The 17200-nt window shown below is 39.2% G+C and overlaps 3 protein-coding genes across 4 annotated transcripts in view; 1 reads left to right on the top strand and 2 right to left on the bottom strand.

The window, feature by feature from the left end:
- Positions 1–17200, bottom strand: part of Rh7 (Rhodopsin 7) — a 274211-nt gene that overhangs the window by 145242 nt on the left and 111769 nt on the right. The window lies entirely within an intron of this gene.
- The window catches only part of LOC135710559 (uncharacterized), a 331677-nt gene that overhangs the window by 219402 nt on the left and 95075 nt on the right, over positions 1–17200 (bottom strand). The gene's annotated exons all lie outside the window — the stretch shown is intronic.
- LOC135710553 (protein yellow-like) overlaps positions 16938–17200 on the top strand; it is a 44163-nt gene continuing 43900 nt past the window's right edge. Inside the window, exon 1 of the mRNA XM_065233159.1 lies at positions 16938–17178. The gene's annotated coding sequence lies outside the window, so the exon portion shown is untranslated. The remainder of the gene's footprint in view (positions 17179–17200) is intronic.

Genomic DNA, 17200 nt, shown 5'->3' with positions numbered 1-17200 from the left:
TCTGAGGCGTTGAATAGGACACAAAAATCATGGCTACTATGTCACACTGCAAAATACAGTGTTGCCTACAGAGCAGCTGCTTGATCATGTCATAAGTTTACCAATCTCTTAAATAATTAATACCTTTTTCCTGTCTCGTTTTACAAAGAAACAATCTTCAGCAAAGTTGTAGCTGAGAAAATTTTCTATAATAATGGCTATCGAACTGTTTCGCAGCTCAATATGGGAAAACAATAGAAGGCAATGAACAAAAAGTTGAGATTTCGCATAGCAATTTACATGTAAACTTCAAATGGCTTGTGCGAAGTCTGTTTCTAACCAAATGAGTTGTAACTTTGAGAGGCTAATCAGTACCCGATTTGAAACCATTTAAGCACTGTGGAGTGAAAAGTCAAATTTCGCATCAGTCTACTGCCCCATGTTCGGAAGTTGAAGCCAGAGGCGAAGTTATTGTTTCGGATATACAGAAAGTCGGACAGGAACATGTGTACCAGAAAAACCGTTTCCTGAACGATCCGAACCAGAACCTCGATGTACATGGAGCTGCAACTTCAGAAAATCCCATGCTGTTCCAGTATTCTACTCCAGTGCGAAGTCGAATGGAATTTACCGAAACAGTTGGAAGAACTCCCCGCTCACATGATGGTTCTGGATGTCATAGCTCTCCGCATATTCAGAGTTAAGCTGGAATTGTTGCTATTATGGACCCGGACGAACAGATTGATGCTGCAGATCAATTCCCTACAGTCATTTCATCTGCTAAACAGTACTACACGGTAATCACTTCGCCAATTTCCAGTGCACTATCACAACAGTGAGTTTTATTCTCATTTACATGTTAAGTACATTTAATGCCTGTATTCAAATAAAACAAATTTCAGTTATTCAGATTTTGTTTTTGTTCACAAATTCCATGAAGTAATTTCATACGGCACTGCCTGTTTTCGTGGAAACCCTGATGAAGTTGGTTACGTTCTTGTTGTTGGCCATGTTTGTAAATACGGCAGCTTCCTCCAACTGCGCTTCAACTCCTTCATGGTCAATTATGATATTGTGCAGGATGCAAGCTGCTTTCACAATGTCATCAGAAAATTCCGGCATTGTTTCAATTGGCTTGCATAAAATTCTTCATTTAGCGGTCATGATGCCGAATGCGCATTCAACGCATTCCCTTGCCCTAGAAAATCTTGCGTTAAAATATTCATATTCCGGACACAGTTGCGATCTTGGGTACGGGCGGAGCAAGTTTCTCAACAGAGGGTACACTTCATCTCCTATGAACACGTGCGGCATTTTAGAACGGAAATCTGGATCAGGTAATGGAGCATCTGGTGGAACGTTTAGCTTTCCTTCATGCAACAATTGATACATGTCGGATGCGTTAAACGTTCCTCCATCGCTCTGCTTTTCATATCCTCCGGGTTCGATCATCAAAAATCTGCTGTTTGCATCTGCGACTGCTTGTAGCACAGTTGAAAAAAAACCTCGTAGTTGTAAAACAGTGATTCAGATCCCGGAGGGCACTTTATGCGGATATGCTTCTTATCAATGGAACCTATGCAATTTGGGAAGTTCCATTTTTTCCAGTACTCTTCAGCTATCATCCGTAACATTTGTTCTGTGGGTATTGGCATGTAAATGGGCTGAAACACTTCCCATAAAACTTGACTGATAACTTGATAAAGCTTTAAGCTGGGTTTAGACAGGGCAAGTCAATTGATCAAGTCAGTTGAATTCAACGCGAATTGAACGTGTAAACCATGCCATCCAACTGACTTGATCAAATAACTTGAATTGAAAAATGTTGAACCAGGCTCAACTTTTCTAGCCAATTGAATTCAACTGAGTTGATCATTTGACTTGCCCTATCTAAACCTAGCTTTAGTCGGAAGAATCCATTTTGACTGCACACAACACTCTAATTATAAACTACCCAAATCTGAGCAGGATCTACACAAATTTCGTTAGAGGTGGGGCTACTCAGGATTGAGTGATAAAAGTTTGGACTGACATGGTGACAAATGGATTATCAAATGGACAACATCGAACCTAATCTGACCGATGTAGTTCATTTGTCATCTTGCTAGTACCAACTTTTAGCACTCATTTTTGAGTAGCCCTAGTTTCCCGAATTTGGGTAGATCCTACTGAAAATTGGGTGGTTTAGAATTAGTGTGAAGAACAGTGATTTTGACTGACAATAATGCGAGCTGCGCTTTCAAAAACGCGTTGAGTATGTCATAGCACGCATCACTTTACGCTTTATTGAAATTCAGCAAACGCGAACAACACGCGTTGCTCGACGCTCCGCGTTACTATGTCATCGGCCTCAGTTCTGTCGAGGCTATCCGTTCCATTAGGCCGGTAAAGCACTTCTCGTATTTTGTCTTAAAAATACTAGAGCTGCTTAGTGCTTTATCCGTGCGCTCTTTCATCATCACTTTCGCGTGGGTCCTTTCGCATTGCTCAATTTTGGGCAGTGCGAAGGTGGCGCTATGGAAGGCGACATTTATGATCGACAAATCGCCTATAGTGATTTTTTTTCTATTTATCGTCAGCAGTCACTCGTTAGCTGGCAACATCAATGGAGTAAAGGGAGCATGGGACGATGGCTACATTCAATTATCCCTAAGGTGTCGAAGTTTACATGGTTCAAAGGGTTGGACGTGATGTCCCGTCTCATGTCTAATCACTATTGTCTAAACGCTCACTTTTTCCGTGTGGGGTTGGGAGACAGCAATCTCTGTGAATGTGGACAAGGTTACCAGGACGCTGATCACATCCTTTGGTCTTGGGCGGAGTATCGTGGAGTCAGATCACATTTTTATGATTCCCTTCGGGTTCGAGGTAGACAACCTAATGTTCCAGTTCGGGATATTTTGGCTAAACGCGATCTGGAGTTTATGAAACTCATATATGTTTACTTTAAGAATTTTAACCTTAGATTGTAAGTTTGATTAACCTTGTGTTTAGTTTGTATTTTGTACTCGTGGGTTTTTTTTTCAATGTTTGTTTTCAAGATAATTTCATGTTTTAGAATTAATTAAATATTTGTATCGTAAACCACATTTCAAACTTCCTTCTTCCCTTTTCCCATCCAAAAAATTGTAAATCTCCACCAACCTCGAGACAACCGCGAGTACTCGGTCCAGTTCCTTTAACTTTAAATATAAGATAGTAATAATGTATAACAGAAAGGATAACTCGGCTCTGTAAAGTTTATTCGATTGATCCTGTACAAATAAAGTAATTATATTAAAAAAAGTCAACAATTCAATAACTCGATGGTCCCTTCAATATCCAGTTACAGAGAGTAGATTGTATTTTATTTTCATTAAATGAGGCTGAACAAAGTCGGTATAAATTCGGCATAATTTTTCCAATTTTTAAACTTTTACCGAACAGCTCCGTAGTTCAAAAATTTCCGAACAGTCAAGGACTGGATTAGTGTGTAAATGTACCCGAAAAGGCAAACGCATAAAGGCTTGAGACCCATCCCATTCATACCTAGAACACCACGCAGTTGCTGAATGTGTCAATGATTAAGCAGACGCAATGTGATCCCGGGGCCCTAGTCTTAATTGTTAATGTATGCTCGTTTTCCGGTTGGCTGGGATTAGATTAATGCGATTGTGACTTGGACTTTACCGCCACAGGACATCTCAATCCGTCAGGAGATTTAGCGATGACGGTAGCATAATTTATCGCTATCATCGTTGTCAACGACGGAGATTCGCATTCTACATAATTGTCACATTGTTGTTGCAATGTCCTCAACGGTGAATACGGCGCTGGTGGTGGTGATAGAGACGTAGCCTGCAGAGGCTATTAATCGCTCGAAACAGGACAATACCACGTTACGAAATTGATCCAACATTTATGCGATATAGCTTCATCTGCTACCGTGAAGGTAGCAATCTGTTGATAAGGTTTCAACACATATGTAGGCCTCGTTTTTAATGGGTCATAAATTGGACTAATTTTCAGGGAAGATATTTGTTTTGATGATAAATTGCGACGTTTAGAGTACCTTCGTTTCCATCTCTCTATCCGAATCTTCCATTTATGATACGTGGGTGACATCGAAAATTTACTACAATTTCCTAGAACCCATCTCCGTCGCACTGAGGACACCGAAGCCATTAAGGATCATCCCGGCAGACACGTGTTGCTTGTGACGGGTGGCTCTGCTATAAATCTTTCCTCTGAAGGTTAAACCGGAGATCTCTGGAGTGGAACGATGGTCATATGTGTTGGGCGAAGCTTCTCTTGAAATGAACAAGCGAAACAATTCCGGTGGTCTTAGTTTCATGCTGCCGGGGTGGGGGAGGAGGGAATAAGAATAAGTGGGGAAATTTTGCACCATCATCTTGAATCAGCAAGCATCGTAGATGATAAGAATATATATTTTTTGATAAATTCCACTTTCGCGGAGTTTGTATCAATTCTATACAATTATATTGAGTGATTCTACATTAGCAAATGTTCCGATGTTCCTATCGATTCTTGCTTACATGATTTCAATGTTTGTTATTTGTTTGTTTGTTTTGAGACTCATTTCATCCCCTAACATTAGGATATTGTTGTAATATCGGCCAAATGGGTTAAAGACACCACTCTGGGATTTTAACCAGTGAAAGAAAAGAAGTATTGAAGCATGATAAAAATCATTTGAAAAAATTTCATCACATCACATGGACATGGTTTTTCCTGACTTTCGTTGCGTTTCCCCTTAATCGTGAAAATTTTCGTGGCAAACATTTTTCAGATTATATTTTGTATGCATCGCTGAGATGATTTCATTATCATTTAACTACACCCCCGATGCTTGGTTCATGAGCTAATGATTTTCAATGTACGAGATTTCTGGGAAACATCGTCTTAAATTTTCCACACATCGTCTTAAATTTTCCGAGAAAATAAGGCACTTCGAATTTTTGATATTTGTTTTTCGTTTATATTATCATAATATTTACCCACAGGCCCATTAGTGAGTTCATCGGAATACAATTTTTGGTAGGAAAATTAGCCTTGTATGAATGAATAAATCAACTCACTAAATGGTTAGCACACATGCTAGATGATTTCAATCACTTGATTGTCCTTAAGAATTGAGTACGGTCTGAATTTTGATTTTTTCATTTGTCGTCAATCAGTGTAGACCGTTTTAAAGAGTGTCAGAAAAGCATCACAACTCGAGAGATTGCAGTGTGACGGGTCAGGAGCGGTTCGGGATTGGGACGTGGTGGTTTTTGTAGACGGGCGTTTCGGTTGTTGATTTCTCGCGAATGAGTTATCGGCCTTGCGAACAGCCATATCAAATCATAGAGGAATCACAGACAGTCAGACATAACACTGGCAATTTGTTCATCGAACACGCCAATTTAAATGTGTTTAGTTGATAGTATCACCACCCTAGTCAACAACCCTTGCGTTTGACGTTTACACACTACCGCCATCTGTTCAACGTCCTGCCCATCACAGTATACTCAACAGATGGCGTTAGTGTTTTAGCGAAAAATTTTAAAATTGAAAAATAATCAATGTGATATTTCTGTTTGTCTGTGGAGGAATCATTGTGATTGTTGAGCTGGTTTTCGAGTAGGGTCTTCTTTTCGTGGTAGATCGTTGATTGATAGGTTGGTTAACGGAGGTGGGTACGACCTGGTCTAGGATTGCTGTGGAATTGATTGTGTTATTATTGCTCGCCTAGTTTGGCTTGCGGTTGTCGCAGTTTTGGTGACGAAGTCAGGCGTAACATTTGCAGCGGGGTGGGAGCTTTTGTAAACGGGCACTGTGGGCTGCACCCACGTGAGCCTTTCCAATGGTGGTTTTGGTTTGGGCGGGCGTACTTCGAGTGTGAAGGGTCTTACAACTTTTGTTTGCAGGAGATTTTGTGCCATTTTCAGGTGTCAATCCTGAATTGTTGTGGTTTTTTTTTGTTCAATCACAGAATCACTTAGAAATATGATGCCTAGACAGGCATGGAAAATCATTTGCATTCATTTTGTGCATTCATAATGCCCCTTCATTTGCCCCTAACTTTTTTCATCCACAGAATTTCTCAAAATGATGTATGAAACTTTTGTAGGTTTTGCTATTACAACTTTAGTTTACAACTCAAATCCGTATCTCTTAACAATGACGCACCAGAGCTAACAGAAGCCACTACTGTTTTTCAGTGAATGTAATTTACATTCACTGAAAAACAGTGACAAGTTCTGCCCGCTCTAACTCGTGATGCATAAGAGATACAGATTTGAGTTACGGGCAAAAGTTGTAGTTAATTACAAAACCTACTAGAGTTCTGAACATTATTTTGAGGAATGCTCTTGATGAAAAAAGTTAGAGGCAAATGAATGTAAATGAATGCATGAAATGAATGTAAATGATTTTCCATGCCTGCGCCTAGATAATTCCGATTGGAACATTTGACATCAATGTCCGTTTCCGTTGCTAGCATAATTTTCATTTCACGGATTACCCGATTATGAATCGCCAAAATCGAATTTCCAAAAAATGCTGGAACCACAACAACAGATCAAGCACATAGAGATTGTGAGCAATTGTGTTGTTTGGTAGAATCGTGTCAATGAGAACAATTTGCTGTAAGGATCTTGCACCTCGCAGTCCGCATCGTGCTCTCTTGTCGTGCGGATCTATTTGGTTTTTGCTGAAGGAAGTGTTGCTTCTACCTAAAGCTACAACAAATTTAAATACCAGTTTTCAGTGCTCAATTTTCAACCTTGTTCGACTTTTATTCCTCTTCGATCCTTGTTTGGGCCCTACTCGAGGTAATCCTGCTTGGATATCGATTTGGAGAATTCCTCTTCGATCCTTCAGATTCTTATAGTAATCTGCTTGGAAGTCGATTTGGATACCTCAACCTTTATACAAGCAAATCTGGCGAACTTAGTCAGCTACTTATGGCTGTTGGGATGGTTGCGACAAGCTCTTATCGCATATCTATTTACACTTCTATACAGCTGTTATCTTGCTGTTTAGTTGTGTGTGAACTTGAAAGGCGCTTACTCAACCTTTACCCGATTATCCAATAATCACTACACAGCTTTCTCTTGACGTCAGGTTAAGTATTGTTTACGCTTTTTTTTTGTTGGAGGAATGTATCATGTTTATTTTATTGCGAATCAAATTAATCGAAATTAGTTTATAAGCAACACTACCAAATTATTTACACTGTACCGGAACCTGGAATCGAACTCGAGACGACCGGTGAACCTTGATACTACCAACTTCGCTACGCCAGCACTTTGAATTGACGTAAACAAATTGACATGCCCTTCTACAACAAGAACGCTGAATAGAGGTTTTATAATAGTGCACATGAATCACTTTTATCGACTAGTTAATTCAGCTTTGTAAAGAAGCAGAGTAAAAGCTGTAAAACTGCACAAGTCTAAAAATAAACCTACACACTTAGAAATAAATAATTTTACACGTGACGGAATCCATCTTTGACATAAAAGCTGAAACGTAAACAAACATGTCATGTAATATTAAGTGCTCCGAGACTGAGAACGTTGCTGCTTGATGAAAAGTACGTTTGATTGAGCTATATTTCGCGTCTCTTATGACTCAAATTTATGTCAAATTTGACGCTCGTATATGTCAGTCTCAGAGCACCTAAATTTACATGAATTTTTCTAAGTGTGTAGTTGACTGTAAAATACACTTTTCAGCAATCTTCAACTGGAACGTACTCACCAAATCACTACACCCGGGAGCGCATTCCCGATGCTTCCACGCATATTTTTCTCTAGTAATCCCTAAACAATTCCTCCTCGAGCGACTTCAACCACACAACAACCAAATATCACTTTTCTTCGCTTTTATTTTTCAAGTCACTCCGTGCACAAAAGCAATGCACATCGCAAAACTCTAAAGCTGGGTTTAGATTAGGCAAGTCAAATGATCAACTCAGTTGAATTCAATTGGCTTGAAAAGTTGAGCCTGGTTCAACTTTTTTCAATTCAAGTGACTTGATCAAGTCAGTTGAATGGCATGGTTTACACGTTTAATTCGCGTTCAAGTCAGTTGAATTCAACTGACTTGATCAATTGACTTGCCCTGTCTAAACCCAGCTTAACAATAGATCAGCGCCGTTCTTATCACCGCGTAAATAAACTGAAATTAAAATTTTCACTCGCCGATGCCACAAATTTCTAGTCCGGGAGAAAAAATCAAACCACGCAGATAGCGCCAAATCTTCTGATGCTTGCAATTTTGCAAACATGATGAATCAGGTTTTCTTTCTCGATTCTAAAACTTCTCGGAAAGCGAGAAAACCACCAATCCACCGCACACGTATAACCGTCCGGGAGGCAGAGTGCCAGTGCTAATTCGGCAAATGCAACCGAAAACTATGAAAGAAATGAGCTTTATTTCACGTCTGTTATGACTTAAATTTATGTCAAAATTGCACTCGTATATGTCACTCTCAGAGCACCTAAATTCACATGAATTTTTCTAAGTGTGTATAAAAGCATTGTGTTCAGCGAAATGCCCTCTACCTTGCTGCAGCGTCCCAGACTACCCTATAGTTTTCAAGGATGTAGTACTACACCAAGAGGTAACTATTTACCAGGTTCGACGTGGAACAAATTGACGCAGCTCCTCGGCAGTAGCTTTATGCGCGTATCCCTTCTCCGGGTAGTCCGTCCAATAATTGTTGTTATACAGTTGCGAATATTTTGACAGCCGCTTTTCTAAACACCGCTTCTCTGCTAGAGGCCGGCTGTCGGGAAACACCACTTGGTCATGCTTCCACAAAAGTCCTGCCTTGAATCGTCCGTCTGCTTGTGTGTTCAGTCGTTTCTTCCAGGATCTTACGGCCCGCTGTTCATCATCTCCTTCGATTTGCGGTATCAAGGCAACTCCAAGGTTTTCAAGGGAGAAGAAACTTTGTATATCGTGCAAATTTTGATCAGCCGGTTTCGCACATATGTGCATTTGGCGATGCTGCAGAACGGCCTCAGGTCCACGATAGTACCCATAGATCCAATACGGGTTTTCGTTGAGATTGGCTCGTTTACTCGAACCTCACGAAGCTTGAGCGTTGCCAGCCAGTGCGTATTGTCCAGCCCAACTAAAACACCTAGAACTGCGCTTATTACAGGTAAACCGTCCAAATGTTTTAAGCGCGCAGAAATCTCGTCACCGTTCATCGGCAGTTCAGTTCGTCTACATTGTTCAGAGTTCTTCCAGTTATCCTCTACGGAAAGAAAGGGCAGCTCAATACATTAGCGTTTCTCGCGTCACAAACTGTAATCAATCAGTTTGTGGGTTTGCTAAAATGGTTTGTTTACTAATTCGAAAAAAAAAAATAACTCACCATCGTATCTGTCACTATCAGAAAATCAGATCAGCTGAACATCAGAAGCCCATTCAAAATGATCGAAGGTAATGCAATAATATTTTATTTATTGAAACATACGGTTTGGGTTTGATGCTCAAAGAGTGAATTCAAGCTGCTCAAAAAGAAGAAACGAAATAAGATATATATTCTTACTTGAAAAATCTTTAAAGCCTGTATGTTTTCTAACAGCCTTTAATCTGTTTACCCAAGTAACAATTCAGCAACCATTTGGCATCCACTTTGGTTTAAGATGGTTTTTAACGGCAATGCACAATCCATTTAGTTTAAATACAGCATAATGAACTGTAAAACATTCCTTATTAATTATAAATTCAACATTTTGCTGTTTTCAAAACCTTGTATAGTCTGGCGAGAAGGTCCAAAACTGTCTTGTTTAAAAAAATAAATTTAAAGCAGCTCTCAATCCCTCCGTAAAACTGTTCTGTAATTCAATCATAAACTTCATTAGCAATTGTTTATTAATGTCTTGATAACATACTGTATAAACGTAAACTATCATGATAAAAGCATCCACAAAACCATTAGGTTTTAAAAGAGAGCCTAAAGCATATAATGTTGCTTTTTAGGATTTTTAAAGCGTATTATAAAATCCCCAATTATTCTGTATACAAATTGAACTTAAAAGATGGATCCTCATAGCGAATAAAAGCTAAATTTATGAAAAAGGAAACCTTGAAGGATAGACAAAGTAGTATGACAAATTCAAGCGATGCTAACTACCGAAGTGAAGGGGCTTAGGGGCTACAAATTGTAACAAATGGATGGCAGGGTAGGGATTGAGAACACAAGATTTGGAGAGCAATGTGCTCTTGATCTCGAACTAAGCGACATATTGGCTGAAAAAGACAAACATGGGGGTACACCGGCTAACAACTTGGGAGAACACAAGATGACACTAACTACTAAATCCTCAGATCTATCCGTTTTAAAAACATATAAATTAAATTCATATAGTCGAAATCTTGGCTAGCCAAGACATCTCTAATGGGTATCGCGAGATGTTTTCCTCGGGTCCTGAGGGATGTGGATAACTCGGATTTGGCAACACGGTGCAGGGTACATGAGTGCCCAATTCGATAGAAGTGCGAGTCTAACGAACAGTGATTGGACATTAGCCTTGACATAACGCGTATAAAGTCGCGGCTCATGGACAACAATTCGTTGAAGGCAATTTGTCGCTCAAAAATATCGCTTTCCATAGGGCCCTCCTTAGCCAACGAGTCCGCTTTCTCATTACCCGGAATTGAGCAATGAGATGGGACCCAAGCTAAGGAGCAGTTGGATAAAGCACTCAGTTTGGATCGTATTTCAGGCAGGAAATACGAGGAGTGCTTCTTGGGCCTCATTGAACGAATAGCCTCCAATGAGCTAAGCCTATCCATAATAATGAAATAATGGTCAGAAGGTAGTGAGGCAATTCGCTCTACTGCGTAAAATATGGCTGCGACTTCCGCAATGTATACGGAGCATGGTTTTCGCAGTATGCAGATTTTAAAACGAAAATTGTTGTTGTGTAAATATTAAATATCCACTTGTCGGTTCATTTGTTAGTGAGGAAATGTTTGAATTATTAGCAGCTGGGAAATTTTAAATTTCTATACAAAGCTTTTATGTGAAATATTAAACTGCCATTCGGGCCACCCGCATTTAGAAAACACAGAAGAAGTCGTAAGAACCAAAAGCAAGAGAAAACTAAAACTGTCTTCACCAGTTTCGTCTCAGACACAGGTACAGTCGGATTTCGCTTGTTGGGCTAACTTCAAGTGGGATAAGTTTCAGTTGGGCTCCCAAGCCAAACGTCACTTCTAACAGTGCTAATTCCTTTTCGAAATTTCGACCGGCTTCATGCAAAAACTGGCAAACGAGTCTAATAATGATACAGATTATGTCAATGCGATACAACGAGTTGCTTCCTTGATGGTTGTCAACGATATGGCTGGATGAGGGGTGAAGCTAATTTCTGACTTATCGAGAAATCCACCTGAGACCTAGTTCAACAGCAATATTTGCTTCTAAGGATAGAAGAGCATCGAAAAGAGTGCCCTGAGAAATCGTAGAATATTTTAAAATGAAATATAATGATTACAATTCAATGAAATTTGTGTGAATATATCTGACATTGTATATTGCACCAAAAGAGTAGGGAAGAGAATGGTAGTACCGTAAAACGGGGTATCTTTGATAATGCGGGTAACTTTGATAGTATAATGTAAAGATTAAATTTACTCGTTGCGCTTTTTCCAAATTAGAAACATTGGTTCCATATTGTAGCTTAGGGTATTTCCGTTGATATTGATATAGTTTTTACATACAGTGTTACATGTTTTACAGACATTTTACAAAACAATTTTCGTGTTTTTCGCCTGTTTGAAAAAGCACTCAAACCATCACTTGTGAAATGTATTTCCGTTATAGCCATCACAAATTCAATGTGGTATTCTTATTGCTTATGATGTTTTTATATTATATACTCATTCAAAGTTTCATATTTAAAGAACTAAATTGTTTGAGTTCAACCATATTTTTCTACATTCACCGAGCATTATAAAAGTAACCCCAAATCAAAAAACTGAAGTTTGGTCACAAAACTAAAAAAAATAGTACAAATGCTTTAATTTACTTTAAATATATTACTGACTAACTGACTCTTGGATCCTCAGTACTTGTTTAAAAAATATAAAATTTGAAAAACATTCATTGCTGTAAATATTATTTAGAATATACTTTAAAAAACTATCAATGTTACCCCGTTTTACGGTACTCGCTTTACAACCGCACTTATGAGATTAAGCAAATGTTGTTGAATAACCCATCCGACCAACTCGAGAGATGGGAAACTCCGATGTTATTTTAGTCTTTATCTTCACTTTCATTGATATAAGTGAGCAACGGAAATCACTAACTACGCCTATTAAATGGAGCAGATGTTTTTGAATACATCTGAACGTACCAGGTAAGGCTTCAATTACCTCCATTTATATGAGTGAGGGGGCGGAGGTATAGTTAACCCCCCCTCTTTATCTCTTAATATTCCTATGAAATTGAAAAATTGTTTTTTAATAATTCATCTGAACACGCCAAATCGATAAGATAAGAAACTCCGAAGTTATTTCAGTTTGAAACTTTACTTCTATTGATATGAGTGACCCCCTACCCATCCCCCCTCCGACTACGTATATGAGATAGATCTATTGATTTTGAATATTTCATCTGAACATACCAAAACGATAAAATAATTAACTTCGAATTTGGAGTCTAACTTCATTGGTACACCGGCAGTGTTGGCAGATAAAGGGGTTTTTGGCATTAAATTCGAACCATTGATCTTTGAACAGCTATAACTTTTTTTTTGGGCATTCTAGTACAATACATTTTTAAGCACAGTTGTTAGGCACTTTCTGGGCTATACTTTAACGTATTTAGATGCGTGGTTTGTGGTCCCTATAGTAATATAAATGTCCAAAAGTAGGTTTTCCCATACAAATGTCATTAGTTTGCCGTAAAAATCTTCGATTGGGCGACACTGAGGCAGATTTGTCGGGTTGTGGTTTTTGGGTACAAATGGGATCGAATGGGTATTCAGGAACGATTGTGTTTTTTGGCGTAATGCGATGACGCTTTATCCGGCCAAAACACGTATTGTCCATCAGCATGATGTTTTTGTAGAAACGGGATCAAAATTTTCTTCAAACATTCGTTCTGGTACACATATTGATTGATTGCCAAACCAGAGGGCTTGAACCATGACTTAGAAATGCCTTTCTCGTCCTTTTGCGTCCATAATTTTGGCTGATCTTCCACTACCTTGCTTGCGAGTAGTTGTTGGGGATCTTAGGATATGGTAAACTGTCGAAGCAGCAACATTTTCGCTTTTAAAATGTTGTACCGTATACTTTTTGCCGAGATTTCTGTGCAGTTCGTAGAACTGTACAACGCGCTCGCGAAATACTTCTTGTTTCGGCGGCATTTTGAGCAAAACTGAGCAAGCATAAACAAAACAGAAAATCTAGACTAACATTTGAAAAGGGCGTAATTCCAAAAAGATCATATCGAGAAAATCGCTTCTGAATTTTGTTGACCTAAAAATTAATCCTATTTCACGACTTTCCATTTTCTGGTTGATTTTATAAGCTTGACATATAGTTAATAGTGTAATCTATCATCATGCATCACTAAAAACTCAAAAAAAGTTTTCTTTGCCGTGAAATTGAGAAGAAAACATCATACGCCCTGATAATTTCATACATGTTGTTACCCCCCAGATCTTCCACCCTTTGAACTGCCAACACTGGTGATACGCCGTGGAAGTACACCCTCGGGATTTTTTGTTTGTTGTTCCGCCTTGGTTCTTCGTTCGCAAATGTTGTGGGAGTGGAATTACGCCCGGAGATTTTTTGGTCTTCTTTTTGTTCGTTGTTTACACGTGAACTACCAATCGGATGCATTTCAAATGAATCGGTCGTGACTAGATACTAGAGAATCAAAACATTTGGCATATTAAAACGATATAATTCGTAGTTCTGGTGCAAGACGTAAGAACCAGATTCAGCATAGAAATGAAAGTTGGAAATACGCCATGTAAGAAGAAACGTTTTTGATGATTTGAAGTGATATTTTCTTCTACTTTTTCGTGTTTATCGAGTAGTTTGTTAACTATTCTCTCTATATGTGGCAAAATATGGTTTGTTTACATTTTGGCTCTTCCGCCCCTTTCAAATGTTAGTCTAGAAATACTAGCAGAAAGAGGAGAGAGAAAGCTAATACATACACACTCTTATTTCTCTCTGAGCTCGTTTGTTGTTGAGCATAGAGGCCTCGAAAAAATTCCAAAATTTTAGTTGCCACCCGTTAGATGCGAAATTCAGCTCAATCAAATGTACTTTCGAACTTTTCAGTCTCGGAGCACTTAATTTTACATGACATGTTAGTTTACGTCTCATCCTTTATCTCAAAGATGGATTCCGTCACGTGTAAGATTAGATATTTCTAAGTGTGCAGTTGAATTTCAGTTGAAAGCAACGCAAGACAGTCGCTCGTTCCTTTGCCTCTCCGAAATCCAAATTGCGTATCTGAAAGTAAACCATTCGACTCGACCCATTTGTCTAGACGAAAAAGAATCATTTTCTCCAACAATTTCCGAATACACGACAGCATCGCGATGGGTACGGTACGAGTTATAATCCGACGCGGGTTTACCGGGTTTTCGAATGGCGATAACTCTTACTTGTCTCCAGTCATCCGGAACAATGTTGTGCTCCAGAAATGGACTGAATAAGTTGAACAAGCGTCTCTTCGCGACGTCTGGTAGATTTTTTAGCAAATTGAACATGATTCTATCCTTTCCTGGAGCTGAGTTGTTACATGAGAGGAGCGGAAGTGAGAGCTCCACCATTGAAAACGGGGAATCTTTTTCGTTATTATGCGGCGGACGATCACGAACGTTGGTTGAAATCGACACTGCATCCGGGCAAAATTTCCGTGCGAAGCTGAACGGGTTAGTGTGAATAACTGACCATAGCCGGAAAGGAATATGCCCGATATCGCCTTACGTCTTACTTCCACGGTGGTCGGTGATTGAGAGTGACGAGAATGCAGTGCCCAGTTCGTTGTCCTCACACAGTTAGGATCAAGCAAAATGACTTTAGATAAATACCATTCAGTCTGCAAGCTTTCTTCATAAAGGCCATTTTAAAACCTTTAGAATTTATTAGGGTTTTCTTGAAACAAGCAAAACAACTTTTCACAAATGGCCCATGAAAATCAACTTTTATGCCACCATATTAAAATTATTTTGTTTGATTTTTATAATCTGCAATTTTCAATCTATATATCCTTGGATGTAACTTTTGTTTGGTCAGCAATGAGCAAATATTCAAAATGCGAAAATCATAAAAAAATATCTCGGCTAAGCTTTATGATTGAACTAAATAAATAAAATTTTCTTCAATGTCAAATAATTAGTAAAATAAAAGTTTTCGAAGAGGGATCTCATTTTTTCAGATGTTTCCACGTACATTTAATGTAAGATTTAATCTGGCACCTAGAACTAAGCCTCTTTATGAGAAATATTTTATTAAACATTAAAAAGTCTATCAGTTTTTATATTAATTATTGTGATAAGATCGGTGATATTTATGATACCTTTTCTATTTTGATTGATGCTTTTCTAGCGTATTTAGTAAGGCTAGGGAAAAACGGTTTTATTTGCTGCCAAATACCTTTTATTGTAGCTTAAATACGGCTTTCAAATGGTTTTCAATGCGTTCGTCATACTACATATTTGCAGTGAATCAATCTTGAAGAGCTTCGATAATACATCCTTCAGAACCTTCTCCAGGGTTGGCCAACTAGACAGATTCTAGTTTTAATGAGGTTTTGGTAGATGTAATAAAGGCACAGCAGTCTGGACCAGGGTTTTATGTTTGTTGTTTTAAAGCACCTTTGTAGTTTTTAATAAAAATGAAAATATTATTTAACGGCGCCGGTGGTGTAGTGGTAAGCGTGATTACCTCTCACCCCAGCAGGCCTGGGTTCAATCCCAGTCGGCGCCGCCGGGATGTTCTGAGGCATAACATCTCTTATCACGTCTTCCTTCGGATGGGAAGTAAAGCCGTTGGTCCCCGGTTCATGAGTTGATGGGTCGATAGGTAGGGTCCAGGTGTGGGAGCTGCCTTCCTGGCACGTCGGTAGCATTGGTGCTCAGCACGGAAAACAAGATCGACGAAAAAAACAAACCAAAGAAAAAAAAAAAAAAAAAAAAATTATTTGGGTATACAGATATCTATATCTATTTGGGTATACAGATGAATCTGCATATGTGACATCGCTGTCCAAATTCCGGTTTGCTCCGCCGTGTTCCTCTGCTGCGCTCGATTTCTCCATTATTCATTGTGGCTCCGCTCGTTTCGTCTGCATCAACTTCTTGTCTTATATTCTCCATCTTTCTTCGTTTGTTTACTTCCCTGGACATAGATTGTGTTTGCTACTTTTGCCATCTTTGTTGAAAATATGTCTACAGCTAACTGCGAGAATTGACCCCCATAACGAGTAATGTATCAATCTTTCAAACTAAACCATTGCGTTTGCCTACACGCTATCAGACTGCCAACCCTACATTCTTCTGGATCTGGACATCGATGAACTCATACCACCATTTATTAGTAGATCACACCGAACGAGTTCTTGAGCTCTTTCGATCAAGCACACACGATCAAGTCAGACAACCTCCAGCTCCAGCAACGCCAGAAGAGAACCTCACACGAACATGTAGAGTAAGGTGGGGTAATACGCACCCCAGCGTAATATGACCAACACAGTTTTTTCTCATACTATTCAAATCTAATTTATAACGCAGCTCTGGGTGAGAACACATTAAATTTGATTTGAAAAACACGCATTACCGCATGGCGCGTATAACCTCAGCTTACCCTAGATATGCCACTCTTCAGCAGATCTTCGTCCGCTAGAATAACCGAGGGAGGTATTTATCGACCGGGTTGCGTTGCGTTAAATAAGCCACCCGAGCAGCCCGTTCCACCGTTCAGTTAGCATCGAGCCTCGGTGGGCATCGGAATCCAAATCGTGATCACTCGTCTAGTTCACCTTTAGTGATTGTAGTTCGTTGAGCGGTGATTTGTGCGCGGGTGCGCGTTTTCAGTATTATTTGTTTTATGATCGAAGAAGAAGACTTAGTGCGAGACAGTCAGTGCAACATAGTTGTATAAACAACAAAAAAGTGATATTAAATAACCCGGAGAAGAGTTGCGGTGTTCAACAATCACGTAAGTGTCGTGTGAGTGTGGG

Source organism: Ochlerotatus camptorhynchus, unplaced genomic scaffold (genome assembly GCF_037179485.1).
Source record: "Ochlerotatus camptorhynchus isolate MF236.1 unplaced genomic scaffold, CSIRO-AGI_Acam_v1.1 ptg000391l, whole genome shotgun sequence".
In the NCBI taxonomy this organism is placed as follows: Eukaryota; Metazoa; Arthropoda; class Insecta; order Diptera; family Culicidae; genus Ochlerotatus; species Ochlerotatus camptorhynchus.
This window is presented reverse-complemented; position numbering and strand designations above follow the sequence as displayed.